At 52.5% G+C, this 12,913-nt stretch overlaps 1 long non-coding RNA gene across 2 annotated transcripts in view; it reads left to right on the top strand.

The window, feature by feature from the left end:
• LOC145722128 (uncharacterized) overlaps positions 1-12,913 on the top strand; it is a 59,319-nt gene that overhangs the window by 18,123 nt on the left and 28,283 nt on the right. The gene's annotated exons all lie outside the window — the stretch shown is intronic.

The following is a 12,913-nucleotide window of genomic DNA, read 5'->3' on the forward strand; positions in this document are numbered from 1 at the left end:
TGATGATCCAGTTCTGACCTGCCAGTGGCTGAGAGAACAGGAGGAATACGAGAGCCCGAACCCATAGCACTGGCACCTGTCGGGGACAGAGCTGGCATCGGAGGGCAGCCAGGAGCTGGCCAGGCGGTCAGAGGCAGGTCCCCTGGTGGTACTGGGGCCAGGATCCAGACAGGAGTCCATTTGAAATGGACGGACAGAAAGCGGACTTTCTGCCAGGAAACTTAGCCATGCATGGATTCAGCTGTTGGGGAAGAGTTCAGATTTATTTCGTGTGATGCAACCCTGGGACATAGGTACTGTTTTCAGTGTGACTGTGAGAATAAAAGTTATGATGGATTTAAAAAAAAATGGAATCAAGTGATCAACGTGTTTCCGGGTCTGCAACTTGTAGAAAGCTCGGTGGACAGTTGAGGAAATGTTTTCCTATAATAAATTAGAAGGTGTTTTATTTTCCTTCAAGCTAAATTTTCATCATAACTTCAAATGTGATGTGGTGGGGCAGGATTCTTTTAACTAATTCTTCCCTGGAACATAACATCTGCTGGTCTCAAATTACCAGAAAGGACCCTTGATAAGTCTGAAATAGCTGAAGATTAAATATTAATTCTGCAATTTGTCCATATTTTATTTTCATCTGTGGACAGCACCGTCTCCTCCCTGTACTGGCTCTCCCATAAATACCACGATTGTGGCTTGGGTATTCAGTAAGTCCATGGATGGTGGTTTTAGCAAAGGCATGGGCAGCAGGAAAGGCAAATCTGTATTTAAATACTCCATTCCAATGAGAAAACATTGCTACTCCTTCCATGATGGAAGTGATCCAGTGTCATCAGCTTGCCACCAGATCACTAGCTGGTCCCCTTGGGGAATGGGGACATTGCCACCAGGTGAGCCTTAAGGAGTAGAGGTGGGTGTTGTTGAGCTCGTGCATGTTCTCCATTTATCAAAGCACCACGCCATCTGGGTGTCTGTTCAGAGCCAGTGTCCAGTAATCTCTAAAAGTCTAGTTATTTCCCCTTCTCCAAAGCAAAACCTGATAACCTGGTGGAAGGCTGTTTCAGGGTAGCAAAGTTCTTTCTCGAGGGGACTGTGGCAGATTGTATTTTCCAGACATGGCTCTGTGGAATGCAGTTCATCTCACATGGTCTTCTTTATTTTTTATTTTTTTTTAAAGATTTTATTTATTTATTTGACAGAGAGAGACACAGCGAGAGGGGACACAAGCAGGGGGAGTGGGAGAGGGAGAAGCAGGCTTCCTGCCGAGCAGGGAGCCCGATGCGGGGCTCGACCCCAGGGCCCTGGGATCATGACCCAAGCCGAAGGCAGACGTTCAATAACTGAGCCACCCAGGCGTCCCTCACATGGTCTTTTTTAGCATATGACGTTGAGATTCTTACCACTCAGTGGTAGGGCCTATGATCTCTTCCTTTGAATCCAGACCCGTCTGAGTTCTACAACACAGAACGTGGCTGTGATGGGGGTAAATTTATGTGCCAGTGTGACCAGGCTAAGGAATGCCAGAAACCTGGTAAAACATTATTTCTGGGTGTGTCTGTGAGAGATTAGCAATTGAATTAGTGAACTGAGTAAGTCAGATGGTCCTCCCCAGTTTGGGTGGGCAACACCCAAAATGCTGAGGGCCTGAATAGAACAAAAAAGCAGAGGCAGGGCAAATTCGCTCTTGCTTACGCTGAGATGTCCATTTTTTTCTTGCTCTCAGACACCAGCACTCCTGGTTCTTGGGCATTCCGACTCATAGCAGGGTTCACACCATCAGCTTCCCCCACCCCTCCCTGCCTCCATTCTCAGGCCTTTGGGCTCAGACCGAATGACACCCCTGGGTTTCCTGGTTCTCCAGCTTGCAGATGGCACATCGTGGGACTTCTCAGCCTCCATAACCATGTGAGGCAATTCCAACAATAAATCTCTTCTTTTGTCTACCTGTGTATATACTATTAATTGTTTCTCTAAAGAATCCTAACACAATGGCAGTAGTGTTGGTGGCATGAGGCTAGGTTATAAAAAGCAATATAGTTTCCATGTGGTTCTCTTTCTGTCTCTTTACACACACACACACGTGCGTGTGAGTATATATACACACATATCACACACATACACATATCACACACACATATATACACACACATGCACGCATATATGTGGGACATGTGCCTTGGAAATCCTGAGCCAACATACAGGAAGTCTACCAGCTACCTTGAGGCTGCCATTCTGGAGAGAGCACATGCGAAGGCCACATCAAGATAGAGAGAGGTGGTTGAGGGCCCAGGGGTTCCAGCCGTCAGCTGTTTACATGTTTACACCCTCTAAGCTTTAACAGCCAGACATCTGGATGAGACTTCAGATGATTTCAGCCCCCAGCCTTTGCGTTGCCCAGTGGATGCCAAGTAGAATAGAGAGCTATTTCCACTGAGCCCTGACCAAAATGCAGATTTATGAGCAGAATAAATGATGTTTTAAGCACTGAGTTCTGGATTGGTATACAGCATTATTTTCAGGGCCTCTGGGCCTCTGGACTGGCTAAAGTCTGGGAAGGGTTGAGGAGCCCTGACTCTCTTGTGCTCATTCAAGCCAAATCTTTGCTCACCTGACCTAGAGCTTTCCTCTTTATACAAATGAAGTCAGTAGCAGAGTGCCCATCTCTTTCAGTCCTAGGGACGCCATGATCTTTAGCCAACACCAAACATCTCTGCTTGTCAGACCAATAACACTAGGTTCTGTTGCTCATTACAGAAACCATGCTAACCTTGTCTCTGGTGATTGAATACCATCCCTTGGCTTCTGCTTCCTAGGATTTCAGCTTTCCTATTGAATTCAGGAAGCCTAGTTTGATGCCAACATCATTCCTGGTCTACAGAGAACAGCCACTATAAAGAACTTCAAGGATGCCAAACTTGATCACTTGTGAGCCCAAAGCTAGTCTCAACAAATACCAAAGAATGACTATCATATGGAGACTATATTCTAAAACCACAATGCAAGGAAATTACAAAAATAGTGAAAAGTTAGCCAACAAAGGAGAAAACTTATTCTCAGGATTTGCAACCACACTCTCAACATCCCGACATCGGACACAGGAGCCAGGCTGATAGTTACCGCCATGGGCAGGGATCCTCTGTTATGACGTGTAAACCATCCCTCCGTGGGCCGGCGTGCGGTCCAAGGACAGAGAGCGAATTGCCAGTGAAGTCAGCAGGTACAGTAGCTGGTGTGTGAAGTCCTTGAGGCTGACTCCCCCGGGGGCAGCAGCTGAGTCAAGGGACCAACTGCGGATGACACCTCAGGACTCTTATCTTTCCCTTTCTCGCTGGCTCCCCACTGACTCCAGATTCAAGTCTGGATGAAAAAATCCACCTTCAGGCTCTAAGCAGCCTCTGCTCCAACACTTTGGGGTGCCTCTCTTTTTGACTTTTGCTTCTGTGTGGTCTGGACCCTGCCAGGTCTTGAGAGAGGGGTGGGATGTTGCTGAATGAGCATCTCACTCCATGTGTTGGCTTTGGGGTGGTTTTGGGTGTGAGCCAGTGCTGGACCCCTGGGGAGGGGAGAAGGAGAGGTAGTGAGTGCCTCATAGGGAGAATGGTCTGCAAGCCAGGCAGCCTGAGTTCTGGTCTCTGCTCTCTAACTAAGCAGCTCCATGACTTCAAGCAAGCCACCACCGCCTTGTGCCTCAGGATGTACCCTTTCTAAGGCACTCAGTAAACCAGAAGTGAGTTAGGAATCTGGGAGTTTTATCCAGGACTCTTGGTTGTGAGCGACAGAAACCCATCTTAGACTGGCTTTAAGAAAGAGGGGACTGATCGGCTGATGAAATCGGGATGCTCAAGAAGGCCACTGGCTTCACACATGGCCGAGTTCAGAGCATCACACAAGATCATCAGGACTCTACCTTTCTCTCTGTTGCTTAACACTGCCGTCCTCAGATCCAGCTTGTCTCGGGCACACGCTCCCACCCACAGCGGAGTGGCCACCTGCGGATCGGGCTTCCACCCACTCAGCTCAGAGCCCCCGTGGGAAGGGAATGCCTCCTTTCTGGCCGTTGGAGCACAAATCCCAGGACTGAATCTCACTGGTCTGACTTAGGTCACATGCCCACCTCTGGCCCCGTCACTGTGCTCAGGCACTTGCCCGCTCTGCCCGGGGCTTGGTCAGGGGCTCACCACTGGAGCTGAGGGGGGGGATTTGCCAAGACCTCCCGGATACCAGGGAAGCAGCGGGCAGCTCAGCGGCGGTGGGGTTGCTAACGGTCTGGGGAGGGTAGCTAAGTACACAAGGAACCATAGTACCCGCCGGACCCTCTCTAAAGCTGTCGTGACAGCCCACACAAAAATACAGAGCCGGCGGAGGCAGGAATGAATCATGCCTGGGGGCTCAGGAGGGCTCCTCAGAGGAGGTGATGTCTATCTGTCCTGCATCCCTCTTTCTGCCTGCACTCAAAGGCAGCCGACTGACCCGGGAACAGGAGCTGAGCCTCCGTTCCACCTGCGGGAGGAAGCTGAGAATCGGCTGAAGCAGCGCAGATCTGATTACGGGAACAGAATGGTTTCTACGGACTCCTGAGGACCGTGGTGGTGCATGTCTGAATATGGAAATTTAATAACCATGCTCATGCTAACCCTACGTCTCTGTCTGTACCACTCCAGTCTTGGTGTTTGTGATTTTACAGACGTTAGGGAACTGGTGCAAGAAACACTGTTTCCTGAGCTGGGGGGCCCGAGGTGACAGGAGGTTGGGTTGTTGGTACAATCCTCCAGTGAGAGAGGGAAGGCCTGAGAGGTGACCCGGGCCAGGGACTCTCCATGTGACTCTCTGAGGGCTCCTAAATTGGAGACAGAATTGTGCCTCTGTGTGTGTGTGTGTGTGTGTAAATGCACGCGTGTGTGCCCTAGGGAGAGGCTTCGTTGCTTTCGTCAGATTCACAAAGGGATCTGTAAGCATGAAAATACTAAGAGCCCTGAGCTGGGCCCAAACCCCTCACTTGGTGGTGGAAGAAAATGAAGCCCCGAGGAGAAATTATTCCTGAGAGAGCCCCTCAGGTCGGTGGCTAAGTGTGTACTGACCCTTAGATACCCAGCTCCTGGGCTGGGGGCTCTTCCTCTAAACCAGGGGTTCCCAAGCCTGACTGGGCATCAGAACCCTCTGGGAGGCTTGTGGACCACCCAGTTTCCCATGTTGGCTCCAGACCCACGGAGCAGAATAGGACCAGCCCCAGGAACCTGTGTGGTTAGCAGGCTCCCCAAGCAGGTCTAAGGCAGGCCCCTGAGACCTGGTGCGGGGATGGGGGTCTGGGTCACTAGCTTGGGGAGAACATGGTCTGAATGAGTGGAGGGTCCAAAGGCCATCTTTGATGGGGGTGGGGTGGGTCGTTGGGCATGTGGGGGCTTTGTAAGACCACCCTCAGCTCTGATGATTCCCTACAGGGACTCCTGGGGCTCAGCAGATAGTCATGTTCATGGCTAAGATTTATTAAGCAAAAGGACACAAAGAAAAACAGCAAAGGAGAAGGGGCATGGGACGAAGACCAGAGGAAACCAGGCCCAAGTTTCCAAGAGTCCTGACCCAGGGAGTCACACAGGACTCCAGCATCAGGTGGTGATAGCGGGTGTGAGTGTTGTCTACCGTGGAAGCTTGTCTGAGTCCGGGAGTCCAGGGTTTTACTGGGGGTCATTTACATGGGTACCCTCCCCCTAGCATGTACCAAAACTCCAGACGTCCAGGAGGAAAGCACGAGTCAGCATAAGCCACAATATTTGTACAGACATTTCAGGCATTCCCTAATTGATAAGCTGAGAAGCCCCTCTTTTCAGTCAGGAGTGTAGGAACACTAGGGAAATCCAAGTTCCCAGGTGAGGCCTTCCTTAGGGTAGCAGTCCCAGGTCTGTTATGGGAACTCCTTTCTGCCCAGTGGTGACGCCAGCTGATCTGACCTTGGCAGGCCCTCTGTCATCAGTGCTCTGGGGGAAGAGCCAAAGGGTGGCCTCGTGCATCAACCCACCTGTGTCCACTCCAGACAGGTGGTCGCTGCAGCTATGTTTCGTGGTCCCTGGGAGTGTGGTGTTCCTGTGACCTCACCAAACTTGATCCTCTGCTTCACTTCAAGTTCCAGGGGAGGCTTCGGTTTGACCAGTCCCAGGGAAGTACCTGGTATATTTGGCTTCTGCAGTCTCTTGTCAAGGCTTACAGGGGAGTGTATTTGCCTGCTGGGGATAAATACGGGTGTATCTGCTTGTCTGTTAGACAACAGTGATGTCTTGTCTCACAGTTCTGGAAGCCGGAAGTCTGAGATCCAGGTGTCGACAGATTTGGTTTCTTCTGAGGTCCTTCATCTTGGCACGGAGATGGTGGTCTTCCCCGTGTGTTCTCGTGTGGTCTTCTGCCTGTGTGTGCTTGTGTCCTGATTTTCTCTCCTTATAAGGACAGTAATCGTATTGGGTTAGGGCCTGCTCCAAAGACCTCATTTAACATTTATTACCTTTTCTCCAAACACAGTAACATTCTGAGGCCCTGAGGGCTAGGACTTTGACATATGAATTCTGGGAGGGACCCAACTTAATTGACAACAGTAGAGAATTCCCCAAAGATAGACCAGGGCCTTGGAAGCAAGGCATCCCCTCCCGAAGGACAAAACTGGGATTTTAATGTCTGGAAGGTTCTGTGATCATGGCCATCACGTTCTGAGCTCTTCCCTTGGCTAATGTGAATGTGTTCGCCCCCTGACCCCCCCACCCTCTCTATAAGCAGCCTGGGGTTTATAGGAGAAAATACAAACCAGTTTTTGTGCCGTAACAGCAAACAGCCAGGCAGGAGCTTCTGAGCCTGTGCGGCTAACGTCTGGAGCTGGCTTGGGGTCTCAGCCCACTGGGACTGCAGGAGAAGTCACCGTAGCTCTGACCACCACCCTCACTGGCTGGCTCGCTCTGCCTGCCCCGGGTGCCCTTGGCTCCGACTTGCAGATGAAAGAAGCTGGAGGCGACTTTCCCAGCCCCCACACAGCGTCCTTTCTTGGTTTCCTGAAGAAAGCAGCCTGGTTCCACAAATGACGATCCTTGGGGTGAGATGACAGCTGCCGAGGCATTTTGGGAGCAGTGGCTGAGCTGCCACATCCCTCGAGCGCAGGCCAGGGACCTCTGAGAGCCTGGTGGCTAAAGAGAGAGAGAAGCCATCGGGGTGGCCGCAGGCTTCCCCCGGCGCCTCCCACGTTGAATGGGCAGCCCGAGGTCCCCTAAAGCCTGCTGTGACCAAGAGAGAAGCTGTGACCTCCTGCGTGGAGTTAGAGCTAGGCAGGCAGGCAGGCAGGGTGCCCGCTAGGGGGCCCCGGGTGGGGGTGGTGGTGTCTAGGGAGAGTCCCATGACTTCCTGGGCCTTCATTTCCTCGTCTGTAAAATGGGAGCAATGGTCCCCGCTCAGCCTCCCTCACAGGACAGGGTGAGGTTGGTATAAAGAAGGGAAAGCCGCATTACCAGGGGACCTCACAGGTGTAAGGAGGCTGCACTGCCTCTTGGAATTGATGACAGGGAGGCCCAGATTTCAGCCTGTCACTGCTCCAGGGTAATCATACATGATTAGCCCCCCACCCACCGACCAGGCCCTCGAGCCCTCGGGCAGCTCATACTCAGAGGGCAAGTCTGGTGTCGGAGCAGAAGGGGCTGGGGTCGCCCGGCTCCTGTTCGCACCCCACCCACCACAAGCGCAAGGCCGCTTTCAGAGCTTACCCGACCTTGTCCCTTAAGATGGCAAAATGTTTATGCACCTTTTGGTTTTGAAGGGCAGAGGCTGCTGCTTTCCAGCTGGGGCCTGCACACTGTCGGGGAGCCCGTCACAGGAACTGGGATGCTTTGCTTGGAGTCTGCAGGATGGGGACAGCTGGGTAGCGGGGCGCTAGTTCCCACTGCAGCCCCTCGCCCAGGCCAGGGAGGGCACTCAGGCTGCCCTCGATGTGTGAATGAATTTGGATGATGGTGGGTGCTTTGGGGCCTGGAGAGAGCAGGGAGCAGCTCTGGGCATTAGGGCCCTGCCGTCCCAGGCTCTGCGGGCAGTGGCTGCTGGTGGCCTTAGTTGACGGTGAGTTCAGAGTGATTGGTGGTCATGCTGTGCTGGGCTCTCTGGCCCTCGAGGTCATTGTCAAGCCACAGATCCTTACCGACTTGCTTCTCTGGAACCCATCTTCATGTTTCCAGGTCCTCTGAAGCTCAGGTGAACTCTAGAACATCAGGAAGGTCTGTTCTCAAGGGATGGGGTGGGAGGGAGCTAGAAACTCCCAACTTAACAGCAGGGGTGGCAATGGGAAGATTCTGTTAGTTGTCTGAGCATTGGGGCCCGAATAAGGTCTTGGTCATTTTAAATTAAGTCTCCTGTCCCAGACATGGGGCACCCAGCCACCCCGGCCTTGGGTGGGAGGGCAGACGTGCCCTGGGGAGTGTAAAGCTAGGAGCTGCACTTCCAGCCCTTAAGAGAATCCTCTTCCAGGAAGAGGAGACAAAGCACATTTCAGCTCAGGTAGATTTTAGGTCAGTTCCTGCACTGCTCCTTGTTTGGTTTCTAGTACTTAAGACTGTCTGAGATTATTTTTATTGAGACTTAAAAAGAGCAGTTTTAGGTTCACAACAAAATCGAGAGGAAGGTACAGAATGTTCCCATATCCTCCTGCCCCCGCACGTGCACAGCTGCCCCATGATCCACACCCCCCACCAGAACGGCTCATTTGTTACAGTTGATGAACCTACATGGATACAACATTATCACCCAGAGTCCGTAGTTTGTAACACCATTCCCGCTGGTTTTGCCAATGGATAGGACACAGGTCTATAATACAGGACCATGCCCACCCCCCGCCCTCAGCCCAGGTTTATATATTTTGCCCACACTTACATCTGTAAACCATGTAATGACGCTTCCGAAGAGCCTCTGGACTGGGATCTGGGCAGTAAGGTGGCACTAGGTTTAGGAGCTGGGCTTTGCTGTCCACTTGCTGAGAGACCTCAGACCGGTCACTACACTCTTGCTGAAGCTCAGCCACATTGTCAATGACATGGGGATAGAAGCTCCTGACCAGGGGAGGCTAAGGTGAGGAGGTGAAGACATTCTGTGAACTGAGGGGTGCTGTGGGGGGCACGGTGGTACCTCAGCCATTCCCCCCACCCGGTTGCTGACCTCTGCAGGAAATTCTGATCCTTTGTCACCTCACTGCCAGAGAGGAAGAGGGGGATAAAGACAGCAGGGACACAAATGGCCAATTGACTCCAGCCAGAGCGGCTGGCCAGGACTGGATGCACTGTCCGAAGGGCGCCCCCTGGTGTCCGTCACCCAGATGATCAGGTCTCATTTGGCAAGGTCAGGGATGGGGTCCCCCTTCCTTGAGTTTATAACCTTCTCTTTTCCTTTTGGAGTTCTGAACTGAAATGTAAAGTAGAACTTCATAGGCTGAGCAAATTCTGCCAGGCCGCCCTCCTACTTTCTCTATGTGCCAGGAGAGACTATGCATGGGAGGAAAAGGGCCAATAACACCCACTGCTTGCTCTGAACTCTACCCCAAGGTCATGCAGATATCCTAGTTACTTTCTAGAAGCTTTTATTTATAATTTGACTTGGCGTGGTCTTTGCCTAAAAAACAAGCTAAAATGTGCTTAAAGCATAGAGATTGGTTGGTGTGGAGTGAAATTCCGTTTGGGGCAAAAATAGGCAGTAACACCTAAGCTTTGGTTTCCCTTCGCTGGGAAATCATTGGGCCAGGACGTTGTGATTTTAAATTTTAAATGAGATAATAAAGTGCTCAGAGTAGGGGCAGGCATGCAGTAAATGAACTCAATGTAGGCTATTATTATTGTTTTGGACCTAATTGGGTCCAAATTGGCTGTAGCTGGGGCGCAGGGGTGCCAGAGTACCTGGCTCCTGGGGTCCCAAACAGACCAGGGTTAGCAACTCACTGCTGACAAAATCCAAAGACAGAGAAACCAGCGGTGGGAAAGAACAAGAAAGGAATTTATTTCAGCGAGGCCCACACCAGGAAAACAGCAACCTCATGTCTCAGAGACCGTCTCCCAAGTGCTGGAAATTCTTCCAGGTTTATATAAGGAAAATGTGGGGCAAAGGTGGGTGGGTACTGTAGGTGGGCAGTGAAGGTCAAATCCATGGTTGTCTTGGAGTCAATCAAGGGGGCAGGGCTTGCAGGCTCTGGGAGGTCTTATGCTTGAGGAGGTAGTTTCGTTCCCATCAGGGGGTGCTTTGCCCTTAGGGTCGTCTGCCTGAGCGAAGAGACAAGCTGGAAGGAAGAACCAACTAGAAAGTTTGAGGTCAAGATGGAGGCAGCCGAAATCCTCTTTCATGGCTCTCCGGTATTACATTTGACAGTGATGATCACGGAGGTGGTTTCCGTTTTTTCCACGCTTACAATCCATGCTGCATAAATATGCTTGCAAACACAGGCATTTACGAGTATTTCTGCAAGACAGATTGTATCTGTTTTTTGGGCGGGTAATCTCTACACCCAACAGTGTCACATGCTCTACCAACTGAGCCAGCTAGGCACCCCAGATCATATCTATTCTTGATGATTCTTTGTGCCTCCTTCAAATGTCCCCAAGGGAACCGGAGGAAAGGACTGTGCAGGTTTCCCCCCAGGTTCCCAGCCTGTCTGTGGGAAAGGGTGAGCGAGGAACTGGCGGCGGAGAGGCTGCTGGAGGAAGGCCAGGAGAAAGACAAATCTGTAAGATTTGCCCTCAGAAGGGGGACAGTGGCCAGGATGCAGGTGTGGAAGGAGAGTGTTTGCTACAAACGGTGAGAAAATAGCTCGTGGGAGCTTTTGTTCCTTCCGAAGAGTGATTGCCTTTGATGGGCTGTTAATAGGAGTCATTATGTGGTTATTAAGAAGGGAATGCAATGAGCCCAGCTCTGAATTGCCAAGTTCAGCGGTGTTCTGGTTTAACCGTTGTCTTTCCCTCTGCAAATAAGGAGTGCAGGTGCTGTCGTAGAGCCCCCTAGAATCAGGGCGGGTGGGGGGGCTGATGGTTTAGCTCTGCAGGATGGACAATGCTTGCAGGTGCCAGTTACCACCTGGGGTTGCTAATGGGAGGGCGGGGGTGGGGAAAGAGACGGGAAGGGGAGAGGAGAAGGGAGGTGGGGGTGGGCATCAGGAGCCGGAATGATGGAGAGACACAAGAAGAGAGGGCGCAAGGGAGAGAGTGGGAGCGAAGAGAGCACAGAGAAAGGCAGAAAGCAGGAGGGAGAAGGGGAGAGCGAGAAGGAGCGGGGAGAGAAAAGGAAAATGGGAGGAACAGGAGTCCTAAATTCTAGAGCCTGAATTTCAAGCCCGGGGCCAGAATCATCAGCATCACCTACAAACAAATGCAGATTCCCAGCCACCCAGCCCCTGCTGCTTTACTTTCTGCATTTAACCAGATCCTCTGGTGATTGCTCTGCCTGTTCAAGCTTGAGGAGCACTGGTTGGGAGCCCACCAGGGTAAGGGACCCACCTTGGTCCATGGGCCTGGGGCTAGGGTTGGCCATGCCTGAGCCATGCGGACTCTCTGCGCAGAGGCAAGCTGGGTTTGATCTTGAGAAAAGTACTCAGGACAGAAAGAAAAGCAGAAGAGGGGCTTGGAGAGTTCGGGGGTGGGGGCAGCTTTGGGACAGGTGGTCAGAGGTGTTGCTAAGGTGGCATTTGGAGAAAGTGCTGGAGGGAGAAGCCCATTCCGCTCCTGCAGGCCGGATTCTGTCCTGAGTTCTTCACTGAATTAGTTCATTTAACCCTCACGCCCCCTGAGAGGGAGGTTTACACCTTCTGCCCCCTCAGGTGTTCAGTCCCAGTTCACACTGAAGTTCTGGCCTGTGACCTGCCTGGCACGGCCCCTGAGTCACCGGCGCGGCTGGAAAGAAGCATTTCTGCTTCCTCCCGCTTCTCCCCCCTGATGCTTGCCAACCGTCATCCGTGTCAACAGGGATCTGCCCAGTGCCCACTCCTGGAAACTCTGGTGTTCTTCCCAAAGCCAGAGACCTTTATGCGTCCCCCAAGAGGGTGGCTAAAAATGCAGTTGGGTGGTGGTGGTGGGGAGGGACGACAGTGAGGCGCTGTGGGGGGACAGCTCCAGGCCTCCTGTACAACCCTCTTTTCAGGGGCTGCGGTCAGGATGGTGACCTGCTCAGGGTCCCTTGGAGAGCCCTGGTCCTGTAGCCAGAGCCTAAACCGCCCAGGGATGCTGGCCTGTCGAAGCCCAGAGAGAGCACCGCGGCCTTCTGTCCGGGGATTTGTGATGTCGAGTGACAGGTGCAGCTGTGCACTCAGGATCGGGGGGCCGGGGTGCGATTCCGGCCAACGCCATCGGGCAAGTCCCTTTACCTCTCTGGGCTTCACTTTCCTGACCTGGAAAATGGAGGTAATAAAAATCGTACCTAGCTGTAGGGTTGTTGAGAGCATTAACTGTTGTCAGCTGTCGGGATGGTAATGCATTTCGTATCATTTTGCTCTCATTGCCGCTCTGACTGCCTCCAGCCCTGACTCCCCAGCCCCGGCCTGCGGAGAGGAGTCCGGGCTGCCTGCAGAGCGCCAGTGGTGCGGGGACACGCGGGGGACACGCGGGTCACCCACGAGCGGGGGCGAGCCTGGGTAAGGGTTGAACAAGGCTCCACCCCAGGCCGGGCATGGAGTTCAAACAGCAGAACAAGGCCTCTGAGCGCAGTGGGGATGTCAGCGCCCCCTCACTGGAACTTGAGGAGTTTGCAAAGTTTGCAGCCACCTGTGGGGACAGGAGGAGGACAGGGGGGACAGGGGAGGATGTGTTACAATCCTCCAGAGCACCCACTTGGCCAGTTTTCTATCAGCTGCCCCAGGGTGTTGGAAAGAGATGGCAGGTGTTGGGGTGTTTCATGAAGTGCCCCAAAGGGCTCTTGACTTCCTTACACCTTC

Source organism: Leptonychotes weddellii, chromosome 6, assembly GCF_054177405.1.
Source record: "Leptonychotes weddellii isolate Sample4059 chromosome 6, ASM5417740v2, whole genome shotgun sequence".
In the NCBI taxonomy this organism is placed as follows: domain Eukaryota; kingdom Metazoa; phylum Chordata; class Mammalia; order Carnivora; family Phocidae; genus Leptonychotes; species Leptonychotes weddellii.